General features: G+C 47.6%; 1 protein-coding gene across 2 annotated transcripts in view; it reads left to right on the plus strand.

The window, feature by feature from the left end:
• The window catches only part of ARHGEF37 (Rho guanine nucleotide exchange factor (GEF) 37), a 92,395-nt gene that overhangs the window by 62,685 nt on the left and 17,170 nt on the right, over positions 1–12,540 (plus strand). For both annotated transcript variants that reach the window (XR_826174.1, XR_826173.1), the window contains exon 14: positions 11,587–11,749. The gene's annotated coding sequence lies outside the window, so the exon portion shown is untranslated. The remainder of the gene's footprint in view (positions 1–11,586; positions 11,750–12,540) is intronic.

The following is a 12,540-nucleotide window of genomic DNA, read 5'->3' on the forward strand; positions in this document are numbered from 1 at the left end:
TCTTTGTGGGTAAACCAGGAAATAGTCCTACCTCAAAGGGCTGTTGGAATGTCGAGATGGGATCTTTCATGGAGGCGTTAGCACTGTTTCATGGAGGCATTGGAGAAGGAAATGGCAACCTACTCCAGTGTCCTTGCCTGGAGAATCCCAGGGACAGGGGAGCCTGGTGGGCTGCCGTCTATGGGGTCGCACAGAGTCGGACACGACTAAAGTGACTTAGCAGCAGCATGGAGGCATTAGCCCTGTGTCTGTGACATAGGAACACTGCTTGAATGATCCTCAGAGACACAGCCAGTTTTGCTGACTCCCACCCCCTCCAAAGGATTCTTCCCAAGGTTTGCCCACTGTGACCCCAACCCGAGTCTTCTCTGGGCTAATGCTCTGAGTACATTCAACCTTTGCTCTAACATCTGTGTTCCTGACCCTTCACCACCTCAGGCTCTTAAAAAATACCCCTTCACTGCGTGAGCTCTTTCCAAACAGAAAGCAAGTGGATGTCTTAAGAGGCCAAAGGTTGTCCCCCTGGGAACATAATGTGACCACGTCCTCGGATACTCCGTGGTGATTAGAGCGCGCCATCCTGGATTACTCCACCCTGTCAGGAAGCGTCCTCAGAGCCCAGGCAGAGCAGTGGAGATAGCCTTGCTGATACAGCTTTGTGAATATACTTTCTCCTGACTTTTGTTCCCTGCCACATTTCTAAATATTTTTTTCTCAAATTCTTTTTCACCCTTCTCCCACCCCTCTGATAAAAGGCAGAGCAGCAAACATAAACAAACAAACACAATGACATGTACACAACTGGAAGAACCTTAGCATCTATCTTCTTCCCCTCTACACTCCCCCGCCCCCCAGCGCCCCCTCCCGAGCCAGAGACTCCAAGGCATGGCACTTCCCTTAGGAGTCATGTGTCCCCATCCCCACCTGAAAAAGCGCAAAGTGAAATCGCTCAGTCATGTCCGTCTCTGCGACCTCATGGGACTGTAGCCTGCCAGGCTCCTCTGTCCGTGGGATTTTCCACCAAAAGCACTTGGTCCAGATTTACTTTTCACAGTTTTGTGAAAAGGCACTTTTCGCATGTGCCTTTTGTCTTTCTTCGTGTATTACAATATGCACATGATATATTATGTTTAATAAAATTGACTATGGAATTTGAATTGTATCTCTTTCTCTCCTAAGAGCCTGTCACACTTCCCTAGGCGCCTATAAGGGACAGTGCCAACAAATACCTAATCTGCCACCGTGAGCCCAGAAACACTCTTCCTGCAGTCTTCTCTCAGTTGTTCATGCCAAAAACCCAGGATTCATCCCACTTCCTCTCTTCCTCTCAGCCCTCTATATTCAGTCCTTCAACAAGGCCTGTCAACTTTACTTCCAGAACCTTCCCAGCCAGTCCACTTTTCCCCTCCCCACCTCTTCCACGCCTCCTGTCTTGCCTGAGCTCCTGAAGGAGTCCCCTGACACTCTCTCAATCCCCAGCCCTGTGTTTCCCCCTCACCCACTCTCCATAGAACAAAGTGATCCTTCGGAAAACTAAATTAGAGAATGTCACACCTGTGCTTAAATCTGAACAAGACCCAAACTCCTTACTCAGACCTAACCGGCCCTGCATAACGGACCCTGCCTCCCTCCCACAGCATCACGTACCACCCTCCACCTTGATCACTGTAATTCGGCCAACACTTGCTTGCTTCCTTCTATTCCTCAATTACTCTAAGCTCCTTCCTGACTCAGGGACTGCACTGGCCTTTCCCTTCCCTGGGACACTCTTGTCCCAGATCTGCCCTTGGCTGGCTTCTTGCCACACAGGTCAGCTCCTCAGCAATGCCTTCACTGACCACTCCATCTGGGTAGTCTCCAACCCTCTGCACCCTGACCCCAATAATCATTATTCATCACCCTGTCTTCCTGTCATAATAGACCATGCCCCTCCCTCTTATTTTCTTGTTTATCTGTTTGTTGTTTGCTTTCGTCATTAGAAAGTAAGCTCCCCAAAGATAAGGATTTTATCCATCTTGCATGTATGCATGCTCAGTTGCTCAGTCATGTCTGACTGTCTATGAACAGTGGCCCGCCAGGCTCCTCTTTCCCTGGGATTGTTCAGACAAGAATGATGGAGTGGGTTGCCATTTCCTTCTCCAGGGGATCTTCTTGACCCAGGGACTGAACCCTCGTCTCCTATGTTTCTTGCATTGGTAGCAGATTCTTTACCTCTGAGGTACCTGGGAGGCCCTTTTATCCATCTTGCTGCTGCTGCTAAGTCGCTTCAGTCGTGTCCGACTCTGCGCGACCCCGTAGACGGCAGCCCATCAGGCTCCCCGTCCCTGGGATTCTCCAGGCAAGAACACTGGAGTGGGTTGCCATTTCCTTCTCCAATGCATGAAAGTGAAAAGTGAAAGGGAAGTCGCTCAGTCGTGTCCGACTCTTTGCGACCCCATGGACTGCAGCCTACCAGGCTCCTCCGTCTGTGGGATTTTCCAGGCAAGAGTACTGGAGTGGGGTGCCATCGCCTTATCCATCTTATTCAGTCCTAAATCCAAATAGTCTTTGGTATGTCCCAAATGGAGCATGCTTGTACTAAAAAAATTATTCATAGTTTATCTGAAATTTGGATTTAACTAGGTGCCCTGAATTTAACTGGCAACCCTGCTTGATACTCATGGTCCCATATCTTGGGAATATGGTCCCAACAGAATGAAACCAGTATGTGAAGAGAAGAGAGAAAATGAGACAGGAGAGAGGGTGGGGGAGAGGGAGACAGACAGACAAGGACAGAACAGGACAGCAGTAGAGAATGAGTGAGCAAGAGAGAGACAAAAGAGTCACAGGTAGACCAGTAGACACCCTCTGATGGGGTTCACGTCTCTCAGTGACCCACCCAGAGTCAGTGCCACCCCGTCCTTTCTGTCGCTTGTTTGTTCACAGGTACCCATAAATCCCCCTTTCACTTCAAAATAGTAGCCAACATTCTCGAGCACTTGTGTGTGCCAGGCACTGGGCCAAGCTCTCTGGAGGCACTGTCTCTTTTAGGCTGTCACCTCACAGTTCTATGAGGGTGTTACTGTCGCTTGCTCTACAGAGGAACAGAGAAGTTAAATAACGTGCTCATGCTCACGCAGACTCTGGGCTTCAAACCCAGGCAGTGCTTGACCGCTATGTGGAGCAGCCCTCACTCATAATCAAGGGGGTCCTGAGTGGCTCACTGGACTGCTGACCCTCAAGGGACAGGTTGGCAGCATGTGTGGATTCAGGAGCCAAACTAGACAGGCTCAAATCCAGCTTTCCTCACCCATGGCGTGACTTTGGGAAAAGTTCCCCAGTTACCCTGAGCTCAGTTTCCTCTTCTGTAAAATGGTGTTGACAATAATAGTAGCTACAGCATAGGGTTGATATGGGGACTTAATTAATTAATGTCTCTATATACACACATAAGAAGTCATTAGATCAGATAAGCATTTAATAAATATTTACAGACATCTTTATTATTTTCAGCTCATCTCTGATGCCCAGCACAGGATCTGGTACAAAGGAAGTCCTCATGTTTCCTGTGTGAGTGATGACAAGAATGGAGAATATTAATGAGAACCCTAATGACTGTTTAGTCAGCACCTACTATGTACTAAGCATTGTGCTAAGCAACTTACACACATCTTCTCAGGCCATCCCCACAACAGCCTACTAAGTTGATATTGTCATCCCCATTTTACAGACAAGGAAACTGAGGCTATAAGAAAAGCCACAGAGAGAGGTCCAGAGCTAGGATCTCAACCCTGGTTTATAAAGAAAGAACATTGGATCTGTGATTGCTTTGAAGAAGACAGAAAGCAGACAGGCTTGCATTGAGATGTCTTCGTGTGGACTGACTTTTGAGTTCTTCCCATTCTCTTCATAAACTCCTTCATGTCCCTTACAGATACCCTGTGTACCTGCTTTTCATGCACTGCTATCTCATTAGATGGATATGGAGTCGCATTTTATGAAGGAGGCACAGGTACTTGCTGAAGGTCACAGGCATTATGAATAGGTTCTGAACTTAGCTTTATCTAACTGCCAGTGGAGTCTTTGTCCCCTGTACTCAACCTCTGATCTCCAGAGGAGATCGCCCCCTCCAGAGCATGATGTCCCTCAGACCTCCCAAAGACACCCACTTCTGACAATCCCCACTGCTAGCAAACCCCCAGGCTGGGGCCTCCTTCACAAAGCCACCACCAGAGTCAGCTTCATGGTCTGGCCCCTGCTCATTCCTTCTCCTCCTTGAAATCTGTGCTCTGGCTGAGCTCAATCTACATTGCTCTCTCTGGTCCACTTCGCACTCACTCCTTCACCTGGGTGGTGCACCCTTTCCCATTCCCCTCTCCTCCTACCGAATCCTCTTTCAAATCTCAGTGGCATATCAATTCTTCCAGGAAGCTTTCCTTTTGTTGGTTCAGGTGCTCTTTCTTTGTATGCTTCTATTGGGTCCTTATCCCTCTCTATTGAAATTGCCTTTTTACCTGAGGGCCTCTCCTTTGCTCCAAGAGGGCAGGGCTATGTCTGCCTATTCACACTGCATCCCCAGAGCTTGGCCTGGGGTCAGGTACCTGGTTGGTGCTCAGTGAAATCTGGGTAATGAATGAAGGCTCCCTTCTTTGTTTCTTTGTACTGAGTACTGGCTTCAGTTTGCTGGCACATAGTAGGCTCTCAATGAAAATCTGTTGAATAGATAATGGAAGACTGCAAGAATAAACAAACAACATGGTTCAACATCCCCTGCCTCACATCTCACACACACACACACACACACACACACACACACACTGGATTTGTTCACCCCTCTGCCTTGGTCTCTTGCAGAACAAAAGGGATTCCAGCTCCTTGTTTGAATGCTGTGGGGTTTTGAGGAGGAAAAAAAATACTGCTCCTTCAACAAGAAGAGTTTCAGGTGATAAAGGCCTTTCTTGCTGGCAAAGGGAGGAGGGACCTCAGCCCAGTTTCAGGATGGCCTCAGTTGGCCCCAGACTGACTAATAAAGTGTGAAATTGACTTCATCCCCCACCATGCCTCCCCAGCAAGTGTGTCCTGCAGCGTCTCCTCCTGCCACCGCGGACACAGTGCTGCCGCCATCCCCTCTGTCACTGGCAGACAGGCAGGTCATCAACGCCCACGCAGCCCCAGGGCCCAGCGCTCTGCAGAGCCCTGGAAGCCATTTGGCCTCGGGCCAGGATGGGCTTTCAAAGCTAGAAGCATCCGATGTGGCATGTCTGATGCACCTCCTAAGTCAGCTGCTGGCACCTCCTGGCCCTATTTACTCCTCTGGCACTGACTGCCGAGGCGCGGGTGGGGCTGGAAGCGGGACAGCGTTAGGTTAGCCCTTTGAGATCTCACCCCACCCCATCCAGTCCACTGCACCCAAATGCAGGACTGGAGGGTAAGAGCGAAAGGGACCTCAGCAAACAGTGAAAGCAGGGAGCTTTTAGGGGGCTTTAGGGGCTGCTTGGGGAATGATAGAAGCCCACTTTTCCACCCCAAAGGACCACTTTGGGGTCTATTTTGTTTATATGCTTCTGTTTAAGATTTTCTAGGAAGAGAGGGATTCCGTGGCTCTGTTGTTCAGCCGCTCAGTCGTGTCTGACTCTTTCCGACCCCACAGACTGCAGCACGCCAGGCTTTCCAGTCCTTCACCATTTCCAGGAGTTTGCTCAAACTCATGTCCATTGAGTCAGTGATGCCATCCAACCATCTCGTCCTCTGTCGTCCCCTTCTCCTCCTGCCTTCATGCCTTCCATGGCTCTAGTGAGTCCTAAAACCAGTGATCTGTCCAACAGTCATTCCCAAACCTGCCTCAGAAGTGCGTCAGAATCAACCAGACGACTTGGTGAAAAAGATTGTGAGATCTGTAGCGTGTTCATCTGCTCAACACTCATTTCCTATTCTTCTGAAAAGAGCCCCTATTTTAGAGAGCTATTGTTGCCTCACATAGACCCACGGAGTTTGGGTGGTCTCCAGGGGTGAGCATGTTACCCAGGCTGGGCCAGTCACAGAGTAATCTGCCTAGGCGTCTAAACTAGGCTGGAGTGCGCAGCCCCAGGATTTTGGCAGAGCTGTAGGGGAAAAGATACTCTCTTTTTCAGAGGCTGGTAGCTGTCAGACTGGAACTGCTGGCTAACAATGAAATCAACACAGAGGTAAATTGTGACAAAGAATGACAAGAGAGAGAGAGTGAGCTCATAACATGTTATGAGCACCTAGATCCAGCCATGTCTGAAGTTTACTCCTCTGGGCTATTCAAATGCATGAGCCAATAAATTACTATTTTCTTTTTTTGTTTTCTTTCTCCTTTTTTTTTTTTTTTTGGCTTTTGCTTCAGTCACTTTGAGTTGGATTTTTGCAATTTGTGACTGAAAGAGTCCAGACTAATACACAGACAGACCCCACCTCGGATCTATTGACTCTTGATTCCCATTGATGGAGTCCAGGAATCTGGATTCTTCAAGAAGCTTCTGAGGGGGTTCTGATAAAGGGTCACTACTTTATCAATCATTGTGTGGACATCATTGAGATCCTTGTCCAATGATGTACAGACAAAAGTGATCCTTCCATATGTGGCCATTATATGTCAGAACTCTGTACATGGTCTTGACCCTCACAACAGCTTGATGAAGTACAGGTTATTCTTCCTATTTTACAGATGAGAACACTGAGGCCTAGTGAGGTGGTGAATGAATGTATTCAAGGGCATACAGCTAGTAGGCGACAAATCTAGGCGTACGAGTCTCTGAAGTACATCCTTTTTCTACTACTCTACGTGTTCCAGAGGGGCTGTGCAACAGGCTTAGAGCCTCCACACCCAGTGTTGGAAATGTCCTCTCTCTTCAGAAGCTCTTTCAATAATCAGAGCCTATCTGAGTCACTTAGTGTCCTGTGGCCACAGTAAGAGAGGACTCCAATGTGATGGGCCTGAGCAACAAGGATAATTTATTGTACTACACTCTAAGAAGCCCAAAGTAGGATGATTCCAGGATTGATTAATTTGGGGGCTCAGTGTAATAAGCAAAGGTTCAGGTTCTTTCAATTTTTCTTGTCTGTCTTCTTCAGGAGTGACAAGGCCTTCCGTCTGACTCTCTTCTTGGCTACAAGATAGCTGCTGCACTTCCAAACATGACAATGTCCAGCACAGGGAGATGGTCTGAGTCTTCCTATGTGTTTCTTTTTGTCTGTAAAGAAAATGGTTCTGAAAAGCCACTGGTCATTGGTCAGAATTACATCACACATTCAGACTTAGTTCAGTTGTTGGCAAGAAGGGTGGGGCATTGTGATAAGCTTGGACCAATCATGATGCACCGCGAGTCTGGGCTGAGTGGATACCTGAACAGTAGAGGGCTCTTCGAGAAGGATGGAAGGGGAGGAAGTGTGTTGGGTAGTGTCTGCTCCACGATTCCTCCCCAATTCCCTGGATTTTCCTCCCTGATTCTGGGCCCAGGCTCCAGAGACATCCTTCTTTTCATTAGTCATGATCTTTGCAGGAAGGTCGACTTTCAGATTTCAAAATCCTCCCCATGGCTTCCTCATCCTCCCCTCCATTCCCCTCCCAGAGCTAGCAAGGTGTCCTAAAGAAACACAGGACTTACCCGCCAACATCCAGAGATGCCCCTCCTGGCTTTACTTCCCTTGCTCTCTGTCAGACTAATGCTAGCTCACTAGGTTGCCAGAAGGAGTGGTACAGCATGTGTGGTTGTGGGCCTGTGTCACTGCATGCCCATCGCCCATTTCCCCTCCTCTGAAGCACAGAATGCACACTGTCTTTAAGGATCACCCTTTCCCACTCTCAGATCATGTGTGTAAGCAGCACTGACTCTCACTGTACCCCTAACTCTTTTTTTTTTTTTTGCTTAGAGGCATGTGGGAACTTTGCTCCCTGACCAGGGATTGAACCTGGAATCCTTGTATTGGAAAAGTGAAAGTGAAGTCACTCAGTTATGTCTGACTCTTTGCAACCCCATGGACTGTAGTCTACAAGGCTTCTCAGTCCATGGACTTCCCCAGGCAAGAGTACTGGAGTGGGTTGCCATTTTCTTCTCCAGGGGATCTTCCTGACCCAGGGATCGAACCCAGGTCTCCCGCATTGCAGGCAGACGCTTTACTGTCTGAGGGAAGTCCACTCCCAACTGTTAATGGGGTCTCTTCCCTTGCACCCTGGGGCATGTGACTTGAGCCTGTTCAATCACTGTTCAGTGCCTTTTGCCACAGGACTTGATTTGGAATGGACAATAACCCCAGTCTGTTTTCTGAGAGCCACTTCCTGAGCCTTGAGCTTAAACTCTTGGGGAAGTGAAATTCTATTTATACTAGGGTTGTTGAGTTCCAGATTTGAGCCTAGAGCTTTCAGTAACCATTTTACGACTTCCTAAAGGAAAGTTGGTATGCAAATGAAGCTCACACTAAGCCGAGAGAATGAGATAGAGAGATCCTAAGGTGCTGGATCCAACTGGGCCTGATGCCAGACAGCTCTGTACATCTTGGTGACATGAGCCAATGAGTCTTCCTTTCTTGGTCAACCCAGTCTGAGTTGGCGTTCTGCCCCTCGCAACCAAAAAGCAACTAATATAGCATGTGCTTTTGAAAAAGCTGAACTGTGCTCTCCTTTGGCTGAGTCATGCAAGTATAGAGGGGAGTAATGGGAGATAAGGCTAGGAAATCAGGCTATAGACACATGGCAGAGGTCACTGAAGACTTTGAGATGGGCCACTCACTCTCTGAGACCACTGGGGAACACAGGACTTCCTGAGGCCAGGTGATTCCAAGAGTTCCCAAACAAACTAAACTTTGACCAACGCCCCGCCCCGACCCAAGCCCAGGGATCAGGTTAATGTCTTTGTAGCTACTGATAAAGTAGAATTCTTGATCTGCAGTGGGATTCATCCTCCAGGCCCGCCTTTCACAGGAAAGAGTGGGTGAGTTCCGCATAACTGAGAATGTTTGGAAGCTGGGAGCTACTGGCATTTACCAACTGCTCCTATGTACCAGGAATGACGAGGGTGGGGAGGAACCCAGTGCAACTGACAAGAAGGTGGGGGATGCCAACAAATGTAGACGGCTTTTTAATTAATTTATTTATTTTTGGCTGTGCTGAGTCTTCTCCCATTGCTGCACACAGGGTTTCTCTAGTGGTGAGTGGGGGCTACTCTTTGTTGTGGTGCATGGTCTTTGCATTGCGACGGCTTCTCTTGTTGTGGAGCACTGGAGCACTGGAACTAGGCACACGGGCTTTAGTAGTGGCGGCACTCGGGCTCAGTAGTTGTGGCTCAAGGGCCCTAGAGCATGAGCTCAGTATTTGTGCTGCACAGTCTTAGTTGCCTTGCAACATGTGGAATCTTCCCGGACCAGGGATCGAACCTGTGTCCCCTGCTTTGGCAGGTGGATTCCCATCTATTCTAATCTCTCTTAAATTGCCTAGGGTAGGAAATGGGCTGCCCATAGTAGGTAGAAAGACATAACTACCCTCTTTCTACCATACCTACTTCTATTAATGTGACCTGACAGTGTACTCACTTTGGTGTAGCACATTTTGCTTTGTATTAAAATGGATATTATATGTGCTGCTACCAGGTCATGTCTCCTCAGTCACCTCAAGTCTTCCAAACCCTCTCCCACCTTGGCAGAACTGCCTCCACCCTTCAATTTCTTTTTAAGACTACATGAATCAAAAGTCTTCTGCTCTTGAAGAGGTGAGGTGATCAAGGAGGAGATAAGAAACCAGCTCTCTTTCTTTTTAATATTCAATAGCAGCAAAACCACCCCCCCACACACACACAAAATGACAAAACAGACATTAGTATCTCTGTCATCAGCCACACATAGGCTTTGCCCTCCAAATTGTTATCTGTATAGTGCATACATTTGTTCCTGACAGGGTCTCTAGGAGTCCAATTCCACCCTCCCCCAGTTACTCCCAACCATACCCTCCATGCATTCCACTGTCTTACCTCTTTATTGAGGTTTCTGACCAAAAAAAAACTGTTGCCCAGGACGGTATCAAGGATAAAGCCACCATTGCTTCTGAGTTTCCTTCCAACCAAATACACAACACAAAATCATTGCTTAATTCCTCATATACATGATCTTGTTTGTTTGCTTACATATTACTGCATGTAGACATTGGTCCTGGTGCTTTACAAATACTAACTCATTTCATCCTGAAAACAACCTCTAATCACAATTGTTAGTTGCATTTTACAGAAGAAAAAATTCTGGCACATATGAATTAAGTGACCTTCCCAGAGTTACGAAATTAGGAAATGACAGAACAGAGATTTGAACCCAGGTGGTTTATACTCTTAAACCTGTGCCAAGGGTATGCATACTTCTTCTGTAAAGGGCCAGATAGTACTTTAGGTATTGAGTATCACATACAGTCCCTGTTCCAATGACTCAGTTCTATTGTCCTAGACAACACATTAATAAATGAGTGTGACTGTGTGCCAATAAAACTTTCTTTAGAGACACTGAAATTTGAATTTCATATCATGTTCAAAGTCAGGAAATATTACTTTTTCTTTTGTCCCCTCCCTACCCCACCACCAGTCATTTAGAAACAATGGCAACCCACTCCAGTATTCTTGCCTGGATAATCCCATGGACAAAGGAGCCTGGAGGGCTATAGTTCATGGGGTCTCAAAGAGTAGGACACTGCTGAAATGACTGAGCACACACAAACACAAATTCTTAGCTTGCAGGGTCACACAAAAATAGAGAGTGAGCCAGATTTGGTAGGCAGCCCATGATTGGCTGACTCCTGCTCTATGCTATACTCTTGTTCAACCCGGTCCTTACACCTTACCTCTTTTCATCTTCATTTCCCAGACAAAGAAACTGAATTCTTAGAGGTTAATGATGACTTGCCCAAGGTTACATACTGAATAGGTGGGGGGAGTCAGGATTTGCACCCAGGTTTGTCTTGATCCCAGAGGCTCTAGAGGCAGAAAGCAGGTGAAGGCCACTGGGTGGGCAAGAGGCAGGGCTGAGCTGGTGGCATCAGTGCTGCCTACCTTGGCCAGAAGCTGTCAGTCTCCAAGTGCTGGCAAATTCCCCTCCCCTTCCTGTCTCTTCACCCCAATCCCCAGGAGCCGAGTACAGCAGCCTGGAGTTCCTCGGCCCTGATCTGACACTGAGGTCCTGTTTAACTAGGACTTGCAAGAGACTGAAAAGCTCTGTCTTTCAAGTCTGGAGCCAGAAAAGCCCAGAGACTGTTTTGACTTGGCCTGATCTTGCCTACTGCAACCATTAGGGCAGGACAGACCTGATTTAAGGGGACTATCACTCATGATAACACTTCGGCTCTGGCCGGGGTAAGACTGGGAAAAGGTCCGGAAGGAGTAGGGGAAGGGGAGAGATAGAGACACAGAGGAACACCCAGAGAGAAATATGAATCGGAGGGACATTCAAATACATGTACACCAACACACAGAAATATCCCTTAACAGCTGTTTTTCTGAACCAAAATCCTATTTCCTGTTTCCTTAGCTCTGCAGACACAGAAAAGCCAGTACTGCAGCAGAAAATCTCCCCGTATTACTTGTTGTTAATAATTATTTGTTTTGTCTTTTCTAGGTTTCTGCAATGTTAACTTCTTTCAAACCAATGAACAGCCCCTAAAGTGGACAATGTGGAAGGATGTGGAGTTCAGAAAGCTCCAGCAACTTGCTCAAGATCACACAGCAAGTTAATGGACGAGCTAGAGACGAGGATCAAGACTCCAAACTTCCAGTGCAACGTGAGTCTCCAACAAACTACCCACAGAAATTAAGGGGACGTTGAATGTCAGAGATTCAGTACCTTCACTTCCCTTCAGTAAGCCCCTTAAGTCCCTCTTTGACAAGGAAATGACAGCAACATAGGTTTCCCAGGTGGCACTAGTGGTAAAGAACCTGCCTGCCAATGCAGGAGACGTATGAGATGCAGGCTTGATTTCTGGGTTGGGAAGATCCCCTAGAGAAGGAAATGGCAACCCACTCCAGCATTCTTGCCTGGAGAATCCCATAGATAGAGGAGCCTGGTGGGCTATAGTCCATGGGGTTGCCAAGAGTTGGACATGACTGAAGCAAGTTAGCACGTACGTCTAAATTTGAGCAAGACAGTGGACAAGCAGATGCATGCTATTCCCATGGTTATGTATGATGGAAAACTGTGAGACAGATTCAAGGAGAGCTGGATAGATTGTAGCCAGTAGGAGATCAGTACCAGAAGGATCTTGGTGAATTGGGTTTTGTGTAGAAGGATGCTATGTCATGTGATTTTTACTACTGAAATTGAATGACTTGAGTTCCCATCTCATCTCTTCTGAGAATGACTCTCTCCCCAACATGGGGTCCTCCCTTCCAGGATAACTCTCAGAGCAGTTGCTGCTGCTGCTAAGTCACTTCAGTCATGTCCGACTCTATGCGACCCCATAGATGGCAGCCCACCAGGCTCCCCCGTCCCTGGGATTCTCCAGGCAAGAACACTGGAGCGGGTTGCCATTTCCTTCTCCAACGCATGAAAGTGAAAAGTGAAAGTGAAGTTGCT

The sequence above is a fragment of the Bison bison genome, unplaced genomic scaffold (assembly GCF_000754665.1).
Source record: "Bison bison bison isolate TAMUID 2011002044 unplaced genomic scaffold, Bison_UMD1.0 scf7180017864291, whole genome shotgun sequence".
Taxonomy (NCBI): Eukaryota; Metazoa; Chordata; class Mammalia; order Artiodactyla; family Bovidae; genus Bison; species Bison bison.